This window comes from Lates calcarifer, unplaced genomic scaffold, assembly GCF_001640805.2.
Source record: "Lates calcarifer isolate ASB-BC8 unplaced genomic scaffold, TLL_Latcal_v3 scaffold_20_43, whole genome shotgun sequence".
NCBI lineage: Eukaryota > Metazoa > Chordata > Actinopteri > Centropomidae > Lates > Lates calcarifer.
In genome coordinates this window covers 384,924-397,552 of record NW_026118149.1, presented here as the reverse complement: position 1 = coordinate 397,552, position 12,629 = coordinate 384,924, and the positions used below count along the sequence as shown (strand labels likewise).

The 12,629-nt window shown below is 42.0% G+C and overlaps 2 protein-coding genes across 3 annotated transcripts in view; both read left to right on the top strand.

Moving 5' to 3' along the window:
- Nucleotides 1-12,629, top strand: part of LOC108894779 (protein NLRC3) — a 45,017-nt gene that overhangs the window by 150 nt on the left and 32,238 nt on the right. The window lies entirely within an intron of this gene.
- The window catches only part of LOC108894770 (uncharacterized), a 32,668-nt gene that overhangs the window by 11,203 nt on the left and 8,836 nt on the right, over nucleotides 1-12,629 (top strand). The gene's annotated exons all lie outside the window — the stretch shown is intronic.

Below are 12,629 nucleotides of genomic sequence, written 5' to 3'. Positions count from 1 at the left end.
GGGTGTGTCTCTTGAACAGACCTGCTCCTGTGTCTCTGAGCTCAGTCAGTGTCAGTGGTTTATATCTCAGACTGACTGAAGTCCAGTGATTGTGTCAAGGAAGAGGAGGGGAGAGAGATGGAGGAAAAGGAACAGCACAATGCAGATTCCACAGAGATCTAAGGTAATAGTAATGATAATAATAGCATCAGTGAGTGTTGAACGGGATCATGAAGGCAGTCTGTAGTTTACAGTCTCAGATCTAGAATCTACAGCTCCAGAGACAGAAATACCTGCAGATAGAGAGAGAGGGGCTCAGTGCATCATGGGATATCCCCCAGCACTCTAGGCCTATGGCAGGATTACCAGGTTCAGGTTCAGGTCTGATCCAGCTCTGACTATAAGTCTTATCAAAGAGGAAAGTTTGAAGCTGACTCTTCAAAGTACAGAAACTGTTTCTGCCTCCTGGACCTAGACTCAGAGAAGGTTCCACAGTAGCTGAAGGCTCTGCCTCCCATTCAGCTGGAAACTTTATGGTTAGTAATATTTCTGTGTACGATTGATCCTTACAACACAGCCTACACAAGTGACCTACACCATGCATCAATAGGGCCAGAATGAGCGGGGGAGGGGTGTACAGTCAAATTAGCATCCAGGTGAATACCATAACCCAAGGTTTCTGAGCAGAACATTGTGTTGTATCAATGATCAATGTTATTCACTTCAGCTGCCAGTGGTCATAACATTATGGTTGATTGGTGTGTGTCACTGTCTGTGAACAAGGTTACCAACGTTCCCTGAAAAGGAAACAACTCTTTTTTGTCATTTTTGACATTTTGTCTATTTTATTTTAGATTTTTTGGTCATTGTGATTGTGTATAAATGTAACTGCAGCTTTTACCATTTTCCACCAGATGGTACCATTTTCTCATGTTCAGCCTTTAGAACAAATGCTGTTTTCCAGGTTTCACTTCCTCCTGCATTATAGAGCACTGGAATAAACATATGCATGTATACATATGTCTGTTTATGTGTACAGTTAGAGAGGTAGAAATTATATTGTACTGCAGATCACACCTTTATCCACCTGTCCACTCACACATGTGCACACACAGGCCTTCAAGAACAATATAATATATTACCTCATCCATTCAGTACATTTGTGTATATGAGTTATATCAGTGAAAGTGGAAAATAGTATTAATATAGAATATTTTCATGGTAGTTTTTTGACACCGACATTTTTGTTGTTTAAAGACCACAATGTAACTTTTAAAAAACATATATACAAGGATTAAACAAATGTGAAATGTGAAAAAAATGTGAAAACAGCTGCTAACCTTAGAGGTGGAGTACTGACTGGGTTTATTATACTGTGTGTCTCCACTGTTACAGGTTCACCTCTCAAATTAGAAGAGATGAGTAATTTGGAGGAAGGGAAGAACAAACCAAAGTCTCCAGTATCCAGCTCTGTGTCTGTGAAGAGTGATGGATCCAAAGAAGATCCTCCAGATTTCAGTAATGAACCTCAACCCACAGACACAAAAGCTTTTCTCTGCTTGTCTTTAGTTTTTCTGTAGCTGATGAAAATAAACATCAGATTGTCAGATTGTCTTTAGTCTGACAGTGTTTGTTGTCTTGTAAATTTCCCCATTGTGGGACTAATAAAGGATTATCTTATCTTTCAGCAGATCGTGGTCTTCAGGAGGTTTTAGATGAACATAAGATCAGTCTGAGGAGGAGATGTGAACGTGTGACTGAAGGAACTGATGGAACAGGAAGTAGAACCCTCCTCAACAGGATCTACACTGAGCTCTACATCACAGAGGGACAGAGTGAAGAGGTTAATACCCAACATGAGGTGAGGCAGCTGGAGACAGCTTCCAAGAAGAAGACCCTCCATGACACTCCAATCAGGTGCCAGGACGTCTTTAAAGCCTTACCTGACCAACAGAGACACATCAGAGTGGTTCTGACCAACGGCGTCGCTGGTGTTGGAAAAACCTTCTCAGTGCAGAAGTTCACTCTGGACTGGGCAGAGGGCTTGGAAAACCAAGATGTCAGTCTGCTGGTTCTGCTTTCGTTCAGGGAGCTGAACCTGATCAGAGATGAGCAGTACAGTCTTCTCACGCTGCTCCATGTTTTCCATCCAACATTACAGAAGGTCACAGCAGAGAAGCTGGCTGTCTGTAAAGTTCTGTTCATCTTTGACGGCCTGGATGAAAGCAGACTTTCACTGGATTTCAACAACAGGAAGGTTGTGTCTGACGTCACACAGAAGTCATCGGTCAATGAGCTGCTGACAAACCTCATCCAGGGGAATCTGCTTCCTTCGGCTCTGGTCTGGATAACTTCCAGACCTGCAGCGGCCAATCAGATCCCTCCTTCATGTGTTGACAGGGTAACAGAAGTACGAGGCTTCACTGACCCACAGAAGGAGGAGTACTTCAGGAGGAGATCCAGTGATGAAGAGCTGTCCAACAGAACCATCTCACACATCAAGACCTCCAGGAGCCTCCACATCATGTGTGGAGTCCCAGTCTTCTGCTGGATCACTGCTACAGTTCTGGAGCACATGTTGACTACAGAGCAGAGAGGAGAGCTGCCCAAGACCCTGACTGACCTGTACTCACACTTCCTGCTGGTTCAGACAAAGAGGAAGAAGAACAAGTACGATGAGGGACATGAGATGAGTCCACAGGAGCTGACGGAGGCTGACAGGGAAGTTCTTCTGAAGCTGGGGAGGCTGGCGTTTGAACAACTGGAGAAAGGAAACATCATGTTCTACCAAGAAGACCTGGAGCAGTGTGGTCTTGATGTGACAGAGGCCTTGGTGTACTCAGGAGTTTGTACAGAGATCTTCAAAAGAGAGAGTGTGATCTTCCAGAAAACAGTCTACTGCTTTGTTCATCTGAGCGTTCAGGAGTTTCTGGCTGCAGTCTACATGTTCCACTGTTTCACCAACAGGAACACACAGGTACTGGAGGACTTCCTGAGAGGAGGCAACAGATACCCATCTCTGGATGTCCTCCTGGGAAAAAAATATGTTCATTCAACTCTGGATGTCTTCCTGATGGAAGCAGTAAAAAAATCCCTTCAAAGTGAAAATGGCCACCTGGATCTGTTAGTTCGCTTCCTTCATGGCCTCTCTCTGGAGTCCAACCAGAGAGTCTTAGGAGGTCTGCTGGGTCGGACAGAGAACAGTCCAGAAATCATCCAGAGAGTCATCAACAACCTAAAGGAGATGAACATATATGGTATATCTCCTGACAGAAGCATCAACATCTTCCACTGTCTGATGGAGATGAACGACCACTCAGTCCATCAGGAGATCCAAGAGTTCCTGAAGTCAGAGAACAGATCAGAGAAGAAACTCTCTTTGTACCAGTGCTCAGCTCTGGCCTACATGCTGCAGATGTCAGAGGAGGTTCTGGATGATTTGGACCTGGAGAAGTACAACACAACAGCAGAGGGACGACAAAGACTGATCCCAGCTGTGAGGAACTGCAGAAAGGCTCGGTGAGTCCAGACATTTTAACATTATCAATCAGTAGATTAGATCAGTAGTTCAGACAAATTCAGATACACACAGTATTAAATTATTCTCATTTTTCTTAGCTTTCTGTTTTCTGGGGGTGATTTTCAGTTTGTTGTGATTCAGAATCCCTGTCAGTAAGAAAACCTGTTCTGTAATTAATCAGCGTCAGTCAGGTCTGAAGGCTACACCAAAAAAGTAACGCTGTAACCCTCTCCTCATCTCTGCTGCAGGCTCCAGGATACAGTAGCACCAATAAGCATAACTCATCCTAATCTAACACCCAACCGTTGCAATGTGGGTAATGTGGGCTCTAGATTTTTAAAAGAAAGAACAATGTGTGGAATAAAAAAGATGATTCTGGTTCTGCTGCATCAATTTAAAGTTTTTAACTGTCCATTTTGGCAGTGGTACAACAACACCATGTTAAATCTGTGGAGGACTGTATTTAGGTTTTTCTAATGAGCACAATTATTTGACAACACACAGCAGTAGGCTTCAACTGATTGTCGAACCTCAGATTCAACATGGATTCCTCCCTGGCTGTGGAACACTGAAACAGCTCTTTCAGGAGTGCCGAGGGGGTCATGGGAGTTTGACCATCCAATCTGCATGTGTTTTGTGGACTTGGTGAAGGCTTACAACTGTATCCCCTGAGGGGGGTACTGCAGGAATTGAAATGACCCATCCAGTCTTTGTATAAGAAAAGTGAGGGCTGTATTCATATGCCACAAAGTCATGCTTTCAGTGGGTGTTGGACTCTGCCAAGGTTGTCCTTTGTCTCTGATCCTGTTTGTGATATTCATGGACAGGATCTCACAGTTGAGGTGAACTGGTGAACCTCAGAATTGTATCTCTGCTCTTTCCAGTTGATGAGTTGCTGCACCAAGAGAAGGAATTTAAGTATCTTACGAGTGAAGGCAGGATGGAGTGGGAGATTGACAGGCAGATTGATACAGCATCAGCAGTAATGTGGACGTTATACAAACGTCCACATTAATGTAATGTGGACGTTATACAAACGTCCACATTACCACTATACAAACATATAGCAGGTTTGACAATAAAGTTGACTTTGACTTTTGACTTTGATTCCAACACTCACCCACGGTCATAAGCAGTGGGTAGTGACCAAAAGAACAGGACCACAGATATAAGCTGAAATGAGTTTCCTCATAGGGTATCTGGACTCAGCCTTAGAGACAGGGTGAGGAGCTGCGACATCAGGAGGGAGCTCAGAGTAGAGCTGCTGCTCCTTTGCATTGAAAGGGGCCGGTTGAGGTAGTTTGGGCATCTGAATAGCATGTCTCCTTGGTGCCTTGCTTTGGAGGTTTTCCAGGAACATCCAACTGGAATGAGACCCTGGGGTAGCCCCAGAACTCACTAGAGGGATTACATACCCCATCTGTCCTGGGAACTCCTTAGGATCCCCCAGGAGTAGCGGGAAAATGTTGCTGGGGAGGGGGACATCTGGAATACCTTGCTTAGCCTGTTGCCATTATTCAAACCAACTGTGAATAAGATGAGGAAAATGGATGGATGGATGGATGGCAAACAATGAAAGCAAAAATTAAATTTATAATGAGGAGATTCTGCAAGGTCACAATGAGCATGTGGAGGATGTTAGGAGACGCCTCAACCCCCTTTTAATCCAAATGAAACAAAACCCTAACTCACATTAAAGATGCTACTTTACATTGTTTAATTCTCAACATTGAAGTGAGTGTGTAAGTTTAGCTGTGCAGCAGCTACTGTGGGAACAACAAAGACTAATGATGGTTAATGTTGAAACAAGATGTAACAGTTGCACAAGTAGAGAAAAGTCATCAAATGAGTGAAGTGACTCAGTAATGTAATTTAACAACATTATCCCTGTCCCCAGCGATTATTTTTATTCTGACAACAGTCTTGGCTGGAGGCATTATGTTTTCAGGTTGTCACTCCCATTATCATGGACACGATACCTCAGCAACACCTCAAGCAAATTTCTTCAAATTTGGGACTAACATTCACTTGGACTGAAAGATGAACTGATTTTGGATGTCAAAGGTCAAAAGCCAAAGGTCACTGTTACCTCAGATTTTTTCAGTCTTCTTCAGAATTCAGTCTTCTTATTCACACCAAAGGTCAATGTCCTGTTCTTCTGATGACATGATATGAAAACCATGCAGCAAACAGAGATTCTATTGAATTGTTCTCTGAGCTGAACTCATCAGAAATGTTCTGGAGTCAGTTTGAAAACAGTGGACAATCAAAATGTTTTTCTAAACCAGATGGCTTCATTCTGACTCTGAGATCAAATCACATAATGGAAACATAAAGGTGACGTCATTTTCCCTCCCTTCATCTGCAAAACAAAGATTCCCATTAAAAGTCTGCAGGTCTGAGAGAGAGTGATGAGAATTATTGTTTCATGTCAAACACAATAAGATGAGATGAGCTGAACCACAGATGTGAAGACCAGATGTTGATCATGTTGTGTTGTCATATACACTGAGTTTATTTTATTACAATATAAATTTGATCTTATTTTAACACATTTTATATTTTCTCTATTCACAGATTTAATAACTGTGGACTCTCAGGGATTCACTGTGAAGTCCTGGCCTCAGCTCTGAAGTCCAACCCCTCCCATCTGAGAGATCTGGACCTAAGTGACAACTGGGTTCTGAAAAATTCAGGAGTGAAGATACTGTCCACTGGACTGGAGAGTCCAAACTGTAGACTGGAGACTCTGAGGTCAGTTCACTGACTGGAGCTGACTTGCAAAGCTGAAGTCACTACGTCTTTATTGAAGCAGCAGCATATTGTCATTAATATTAATGAGAGCTGTTTTTCTCTTTGTGTCTCTAACTGTTTTTAACCTGCATCCTGTTGGTTCAGGTGTTTGGAGTTTCCAGTTTCTAAACTTGTTCATTCTAAACCTTCTTCAGCTCTGAACAGATGATGAAACATTGAATAGTTTCAAGCAGGAACTTTGTCTCCTAAACTCACATCTTTTATTCTTTATTCAGGTTGAAGAACTGCAGTTTGACAGAGATCAGCTGTTCTTCTCTGGTCTCAGCTCTGAAGTCCAACCCCTCCCATCTGAGAGAACTGGACCTGAGTAACAACAAGCTGCAGGATTCAGGAGTGAAGGAGCTGTGTGGTTTTCTGCAGAGTCCAGACTGTAGACTGGAGACTCTGAGGTCAGTTCACTGTATCTTTAATCCACAGATGACCTTAATTTATCTTCACACAAGGTGAATTTGTTTTGCCTAAGACAAAGAAAGGAAGAGGAACAAGCCATCATTAGCAGAGACATTACAGTGCCTTCAAATGTAAGATTTTAAAAAAGTAGAACTGTTAGCTGTAGATAGATAGATAGAACTCGACAACTGGTAAAATTTTCCAAGAGGAAAGAACAGACAATCTACTTTTTAGGGGAAGCGTGCCATCACAATTCTTCTCATCTCTCATGCAGGACCCTCTAAGGGCCAGCAGAACCCCTCTAGATCTGGTTTTGATGACTTCCCTTCCACAATCTTATCTGGCACACATACTTCTCAGGGTTCCTAAGACGGAGACTTATATAAGTTTGTGCTTAGTATATCACACTTTGAACCCACTCCTGATGGCCCTCATGATATGATGACCTACTTAAAGGACATCAGCTTCTACATAGGAAGTTCCCACATGCAAGGATTTACTTAATCAAGGTGACTCCTAGTCACAATGTCAGCAAATTCATTGAGCGCCAACCTGACCATGGCAGAGGGAACTAACCTGCTCTCCCAGGCATTAGAAAGAGAGTTTTCTGACTACACCTCACAGACAGGCTTAACCACTGCAATATCAGGTAATCAGGGAAGAAAAGAACCTCCCCCGTAATATTACCATCATCCTTTTCAGGCATACTTTGGCTCCTGAGTTGAACCTGTGATGGTGAAAAACCTAAACTTCAAATCCCTCTTTGTCCAAAAACTCCACCCTGGTAACAGTAGTCACTGATGGGATTCATGAAGCAAAGACAATCCTGTGTTAAGAAGGCAGAGCACACCACCATCAGCACTAAATCCTTCCCCTTGGAGCTGGAAGGATCTCCTGGTGGCACGCTGTGTGGTTCAGCCACACACCCCTCTCAAACATATTGGCCTACCAAAGAGCAGAAACAATATCTGCCCCAGCAAAATAATCAAAGCCATGGATACTCAAAACCACCTTGATCTTGCAAAAGTCAGAACCACTTAACATCTGAATCAAACCACTACTCTATATATAACATCTCAAATTAGAGTAGATATTGAAATGATTAAATGTCCTTTCAAATGACTTCTTTGAGGAAAAATGCAAGAAAGCTGATCTATTCTGTAATGTTGGATGCTAGTATTGTAGGAAGTTTTTAGTCCAATGTGTCTGATGTGATATTGATCCTGTAGTTAGAGACTGACTGAGGTCAGCAGCAGGTTCTGAATCAGTGTTGACATGAACAGGTGTATGAATGTTGAGCTGACATTTGGATGATGACTGTAGAAAGCTGACATTATGATGATCCACAATAACAGAAGGACAAAGTCACTCTACTCATTTTAGACTAAACATCATTGATTAGGACAGATCTGATTGATTATCAATGATTTGATTTACATCTTTTATTCTTTATTCAGGTTGTATGAGTGCAGTTTGTCAGAGATCAGCTGTTCTTCTCTGGTCTCAGCTCTGAAGTCCAACCCCTCCCATCTGAGAGAACTGGACCTGAGTAACAACAAGCTGCAGGATTCAGGAGTGAAGGAGCTGTGTGGTTTTCTGCAGAGTCCAGACTGTAGACTGGAGACTCTGGGGTGAGACTCCATATTTTATTTCTGTGCTGAGATGATTATGATGTGAAAGTTGTGTTGACTCTAACCTGCAGACATCAGGCTCATATTATACTGATCCACTCCGGGGATTTTAATGGTAAAGTCAGTTTTCTTCTTCTGTGGTTTAGTCCAGCGACTGTTTCTCTTCAAATTTCATCTCATGCGTTTTTAAAAGAACAACAGAACACAACAGAATCTAACTGATGGTTCCATCACTTTTATCTGTGTCTGTTTGTTTCAACACCTAAACATTGAATGGTTTCAAGCAGGAACTTTGTTTCCAAAACTCACATCTTTTATTCTTTATTCAGGTTGGAGTCCTGCAGTTTGTCAGAGATCAGCTGTTCTTCTCTGGCCTCAGCTCTGAAGTCCAACCCCTCCCATCTGAGACATCTGGAGCTGAGTAACAACAACCTGCAGGATTCAGGAGTGAAGGAGCTGTGTGGTTTTCTGCAGAGTCCAGACTGTAGACTGGAGACTCTGAGGTCAGTTCACTGTCTGTTACTGTTGGAGATCTTATATCTTTAATCCACAACTGAACCTCATTTATCTTCACACAGAACTTGAATCCATTCATTTAGAATGAATGACATTTTAAATAGTGGTTGTTCCATATTGTCAGTTGTTCTGATCTCACACTGAGAATTATTCCTTCAGGTTCAGTTCATTTCAGTCAGTTGTCATGAATAATGTCTGTTCACTTCAATCAAACCTTCACAACTCACACACTGGTATTTCTCCCAGTCAGAGGACTAATGTTTTCTAAATACACTGTAGAAAATTGGTCATTGATCGTTGGTCAAAGTCAATTTTTATCACAACAACAAACAGAAGATTCTCACAGCTAATATTTGGACAAAGAAACTGAAGAGAAAAGTCATTTATGTTAATTTCAGTGGAATGTCAGGACTAATGTCTATTTGATAAAATTGTGTATGTGTTTTTGACACACAGATGTGAAAATCCTATTTTTTCATCAAGTTGAATTTATTCATTAAATGTGTTAAGGAGGAAAACTTTAAAGGAGCTCACTGGTTTTACATGTTGGATCCCATTTCCACCAACCTCTTCTGGGTCATATCTCACACCAGTGTGCCAGTAATCTCAGATGTGATAAATGCTTCACAGGCTTCAGGTAACACCTCTGCTCAAAAAGCCTTCACTCGACCCTGCTCAAGTCAAGATCTATCACCCTGTTTTGTTACTTCCATTCTTATCATAAGAGCAGAATTCCTCTAACGCAACGACCTCCTTGATCCAGATCAGTTGGGCTTTAAGAGCAGGCACTCCACTGAATTGGTTCTGTTGTCAATCTCTCCATCACAATATCAACATCAAACTCTCCTCTTCATCTCTCACCACAGCACAAGGTCATGAGAAACCTGGGTGTCATGTTTGTTGACCAACTCTCCTTCTCTGACTGTGTTGCATCTTTTTCCAGGTCGTGCTGCTTCACCCAACTCTTGGTACAGACTGAGTTAAATCAAGTCAGTTTTATTTGTATAGCGCCAAATCACAACAAAAGTTATCTCAAGGCACTTTTCATATAGAGCAGGTCTATGCTGTACTCTTTAGATTATTATAATTACAGAGACTCAACTATTCCCACCATGAGCAGCACAAGGCGACAGTGGTCACTCTACTCATTTTAGAGAAAAGCTCATTGATTTGGACATATTTGATTGGATTATCAGTGATTAGATCTACATGTTTACATGATTTACATAAACTTTGTTTCCTAAACTCATATATTTTATTCTTTGTTCAGATTGGAGGGCTGCAGTTTGTCAGGGATCAGCTGTTCTTCTCTGGTCTCAGCTCTGAAGTCCAACCCCTCCCATCTGAGAGAACTGGACCTGGGTGGAAACAAGCTGCAGGATTCAGGAGTGAAGGAGCTGTGTGGTTTTCTGCAGAGTCCAGACTGTAGACTGGAGACTCTGAGGTCAGACTCCATATTTTATTTCTGTGCTGAGATGAATATGATGTGAAAGTTGTGTTGACTCTAACCTGCAGACATCCAGGTCATATTATACTGATCCACCCTGAGGATCTTAATGGTAAAATCAGTTATCTTCTTCTGTGGTTTAGTCCAGTGACTGTTTCTCTTCAAATTTCACCTCATGAGTTTTTAAAATAACAAGAAAAACACATTGAATCTGTCAGACAATAACAAATCTATAATCAATAACTGATTGTTCCAACACTTTTATCTGTTTCTGTTTGTTTCAACACTTTAAGGAAGTTTTACCATGTGAAAAATCTGAACTCAGTTCAGCAGGTTTTTTTTGTCTCTGTCGTTCCATAAACCAGTTAATTTGATATATATTTCTATAAATGTGTTGACATTTCTCCAAAGTTCAGTCTGATATGTTTGTTCTCTTTGAAAACTTGAGGATCTTTAGTTGAATCTCAGATAAATGTGTCTGCACAGCCTGAGTTTGTATAGATGGAGCCTGTGGTGGAGCTGCAGAGTTTAAGAGCTGAAGTCACTACGTCTTTATTGAAGCAGCAGCATGTTGTCATTAATATTAATGAGAGCTGAGAACTTGTTAATTCTAAACCTTCTTCAGCTCTGAATAGATGATGAAACATTGAATGGTTTCAAGCAGGAACTTTGTCTCCTAAACTCACATCTTTTATTCTTGATTCAGGTTAAAGTTCTGCTGGTTGTCAGAGATCAGCTGTTCTTCTCTGGCCTCAGCTCTGAAGTCCAACCCCTCCCATCTGAGAGAACTGGACCTGAGTATCAGTGATCTGTATGATTCAGGAGTGAAGGAGCTGTGTGGTTTTCTGCAGAGTCCAGACTGTAGACTGGAGACTCTGAGGTCAGTTCACTGTCTGTTACTGTTGGAGATCTTATATCTTGACCCTCTGCTCCACAGGTTAAATTTTAAAATGAAACCAATAAGACAAGCTTAAAGTTACATTCCAGACTTTAATTTAGGGGCATTTCCATACATTTCGGTTTCATTATGTTTAAATTACAATACTTTTTTGGGTGTGTTCCATTGCTTCATTAGTGCAGGCATAAGATACCTAGGCTTGCTTGTAAGCTTTCAGACACCTTTGGAGTCTGTAGTTGCCATTGTTCAACATGAGGACATGAGCTGTGCCAATGAAAGTCAGAGAAGAACAGAGGAGAACTGTGTGCCCTAGTCACACACAATATCCAGAGGGATTCCATGGAGTCTGAAATGTGACAGAGGTCCACAGTGTCTGTGGTAGAAGGTAACTTAGGGAAAGGCACAAAGTGAACAGCCTTGGAAAGTTGGTCAACAACGGTAAATATGGTTCTGTTACCTTCTGATGGGCCAAAGCAGTAACAAAATCCACTGCAATGTTTGACCATGGACAACTGGGAAGGGGCAGTGGTCACAGCAGGCCAGATAGTGACTGGTGAGAGGATGCATGGACCTTGTAATAAAATATCCTCCCATCCACTTGCTAGCTGCTTCCTCCCCCTGGACTAGATGGTGAAAAAGTCTCATTTTGGCAATGAATAATGGTTAGGAACTACAAATGGGACACTCCTTTTCCCACAAAGCTGCATCCCACTGTAAAACCCACAGTAAAAGAAATGTGTGACTTGTCTGTAAAGTAGGTGATAGGCTGCTGCTGGAAGAAACCATTTGAAAGCCTCCAAATCTCAGGAATTGCTTCCAGGGGTATGGATGAATGGTTCTCAGGAAAGTGGGGCTGGAGTGGTTTGTACTGAGACTGAAGTGAGAGACAGATGAGAACCTGGTTTATTTGGCTGTTGAGAAATGTCAGTGGTGAGGACTCTCAAAGTGTTGACAGCCTCACAGAGAACTTGGGCATGTTGTCCGACAGTAGCCCCTTAAGAGGGTAGGGTTTGACGAATCTGATCTGCTGAGTCCATGCGGTCAGATTATTCTGTTACAGTTCCCCCAAAAGCAGACTCAGAAACTGATTTGTGGGTAAAAGATTTTAATTCATTTCAATTCAATTTTATTTACATGGCGCCAAATCACAACAGAAGTAATCTCAAGGCACTTTTCATATAGAGCAGGTCTAGACTGTACTCTTTAGATTATTATTTTTACAGAGAGTGACCCACCAGTTCCCACCATGAGCAGCATTAGGTGACAGTGGAGAGGAAAACTTCCTTTAAGAGGCAGAAACCTCGAGCAGAACCAGACTCAGGGTGGGTGGCCATCTGCCTCGACTGGTTGGGGTGAGAAATGTTAATGAAAATAAGGAGGAAGGATGAAGGGACAGTGAGGGTCAATGAATGCAAGGGACAAGCAGGCAGGTGT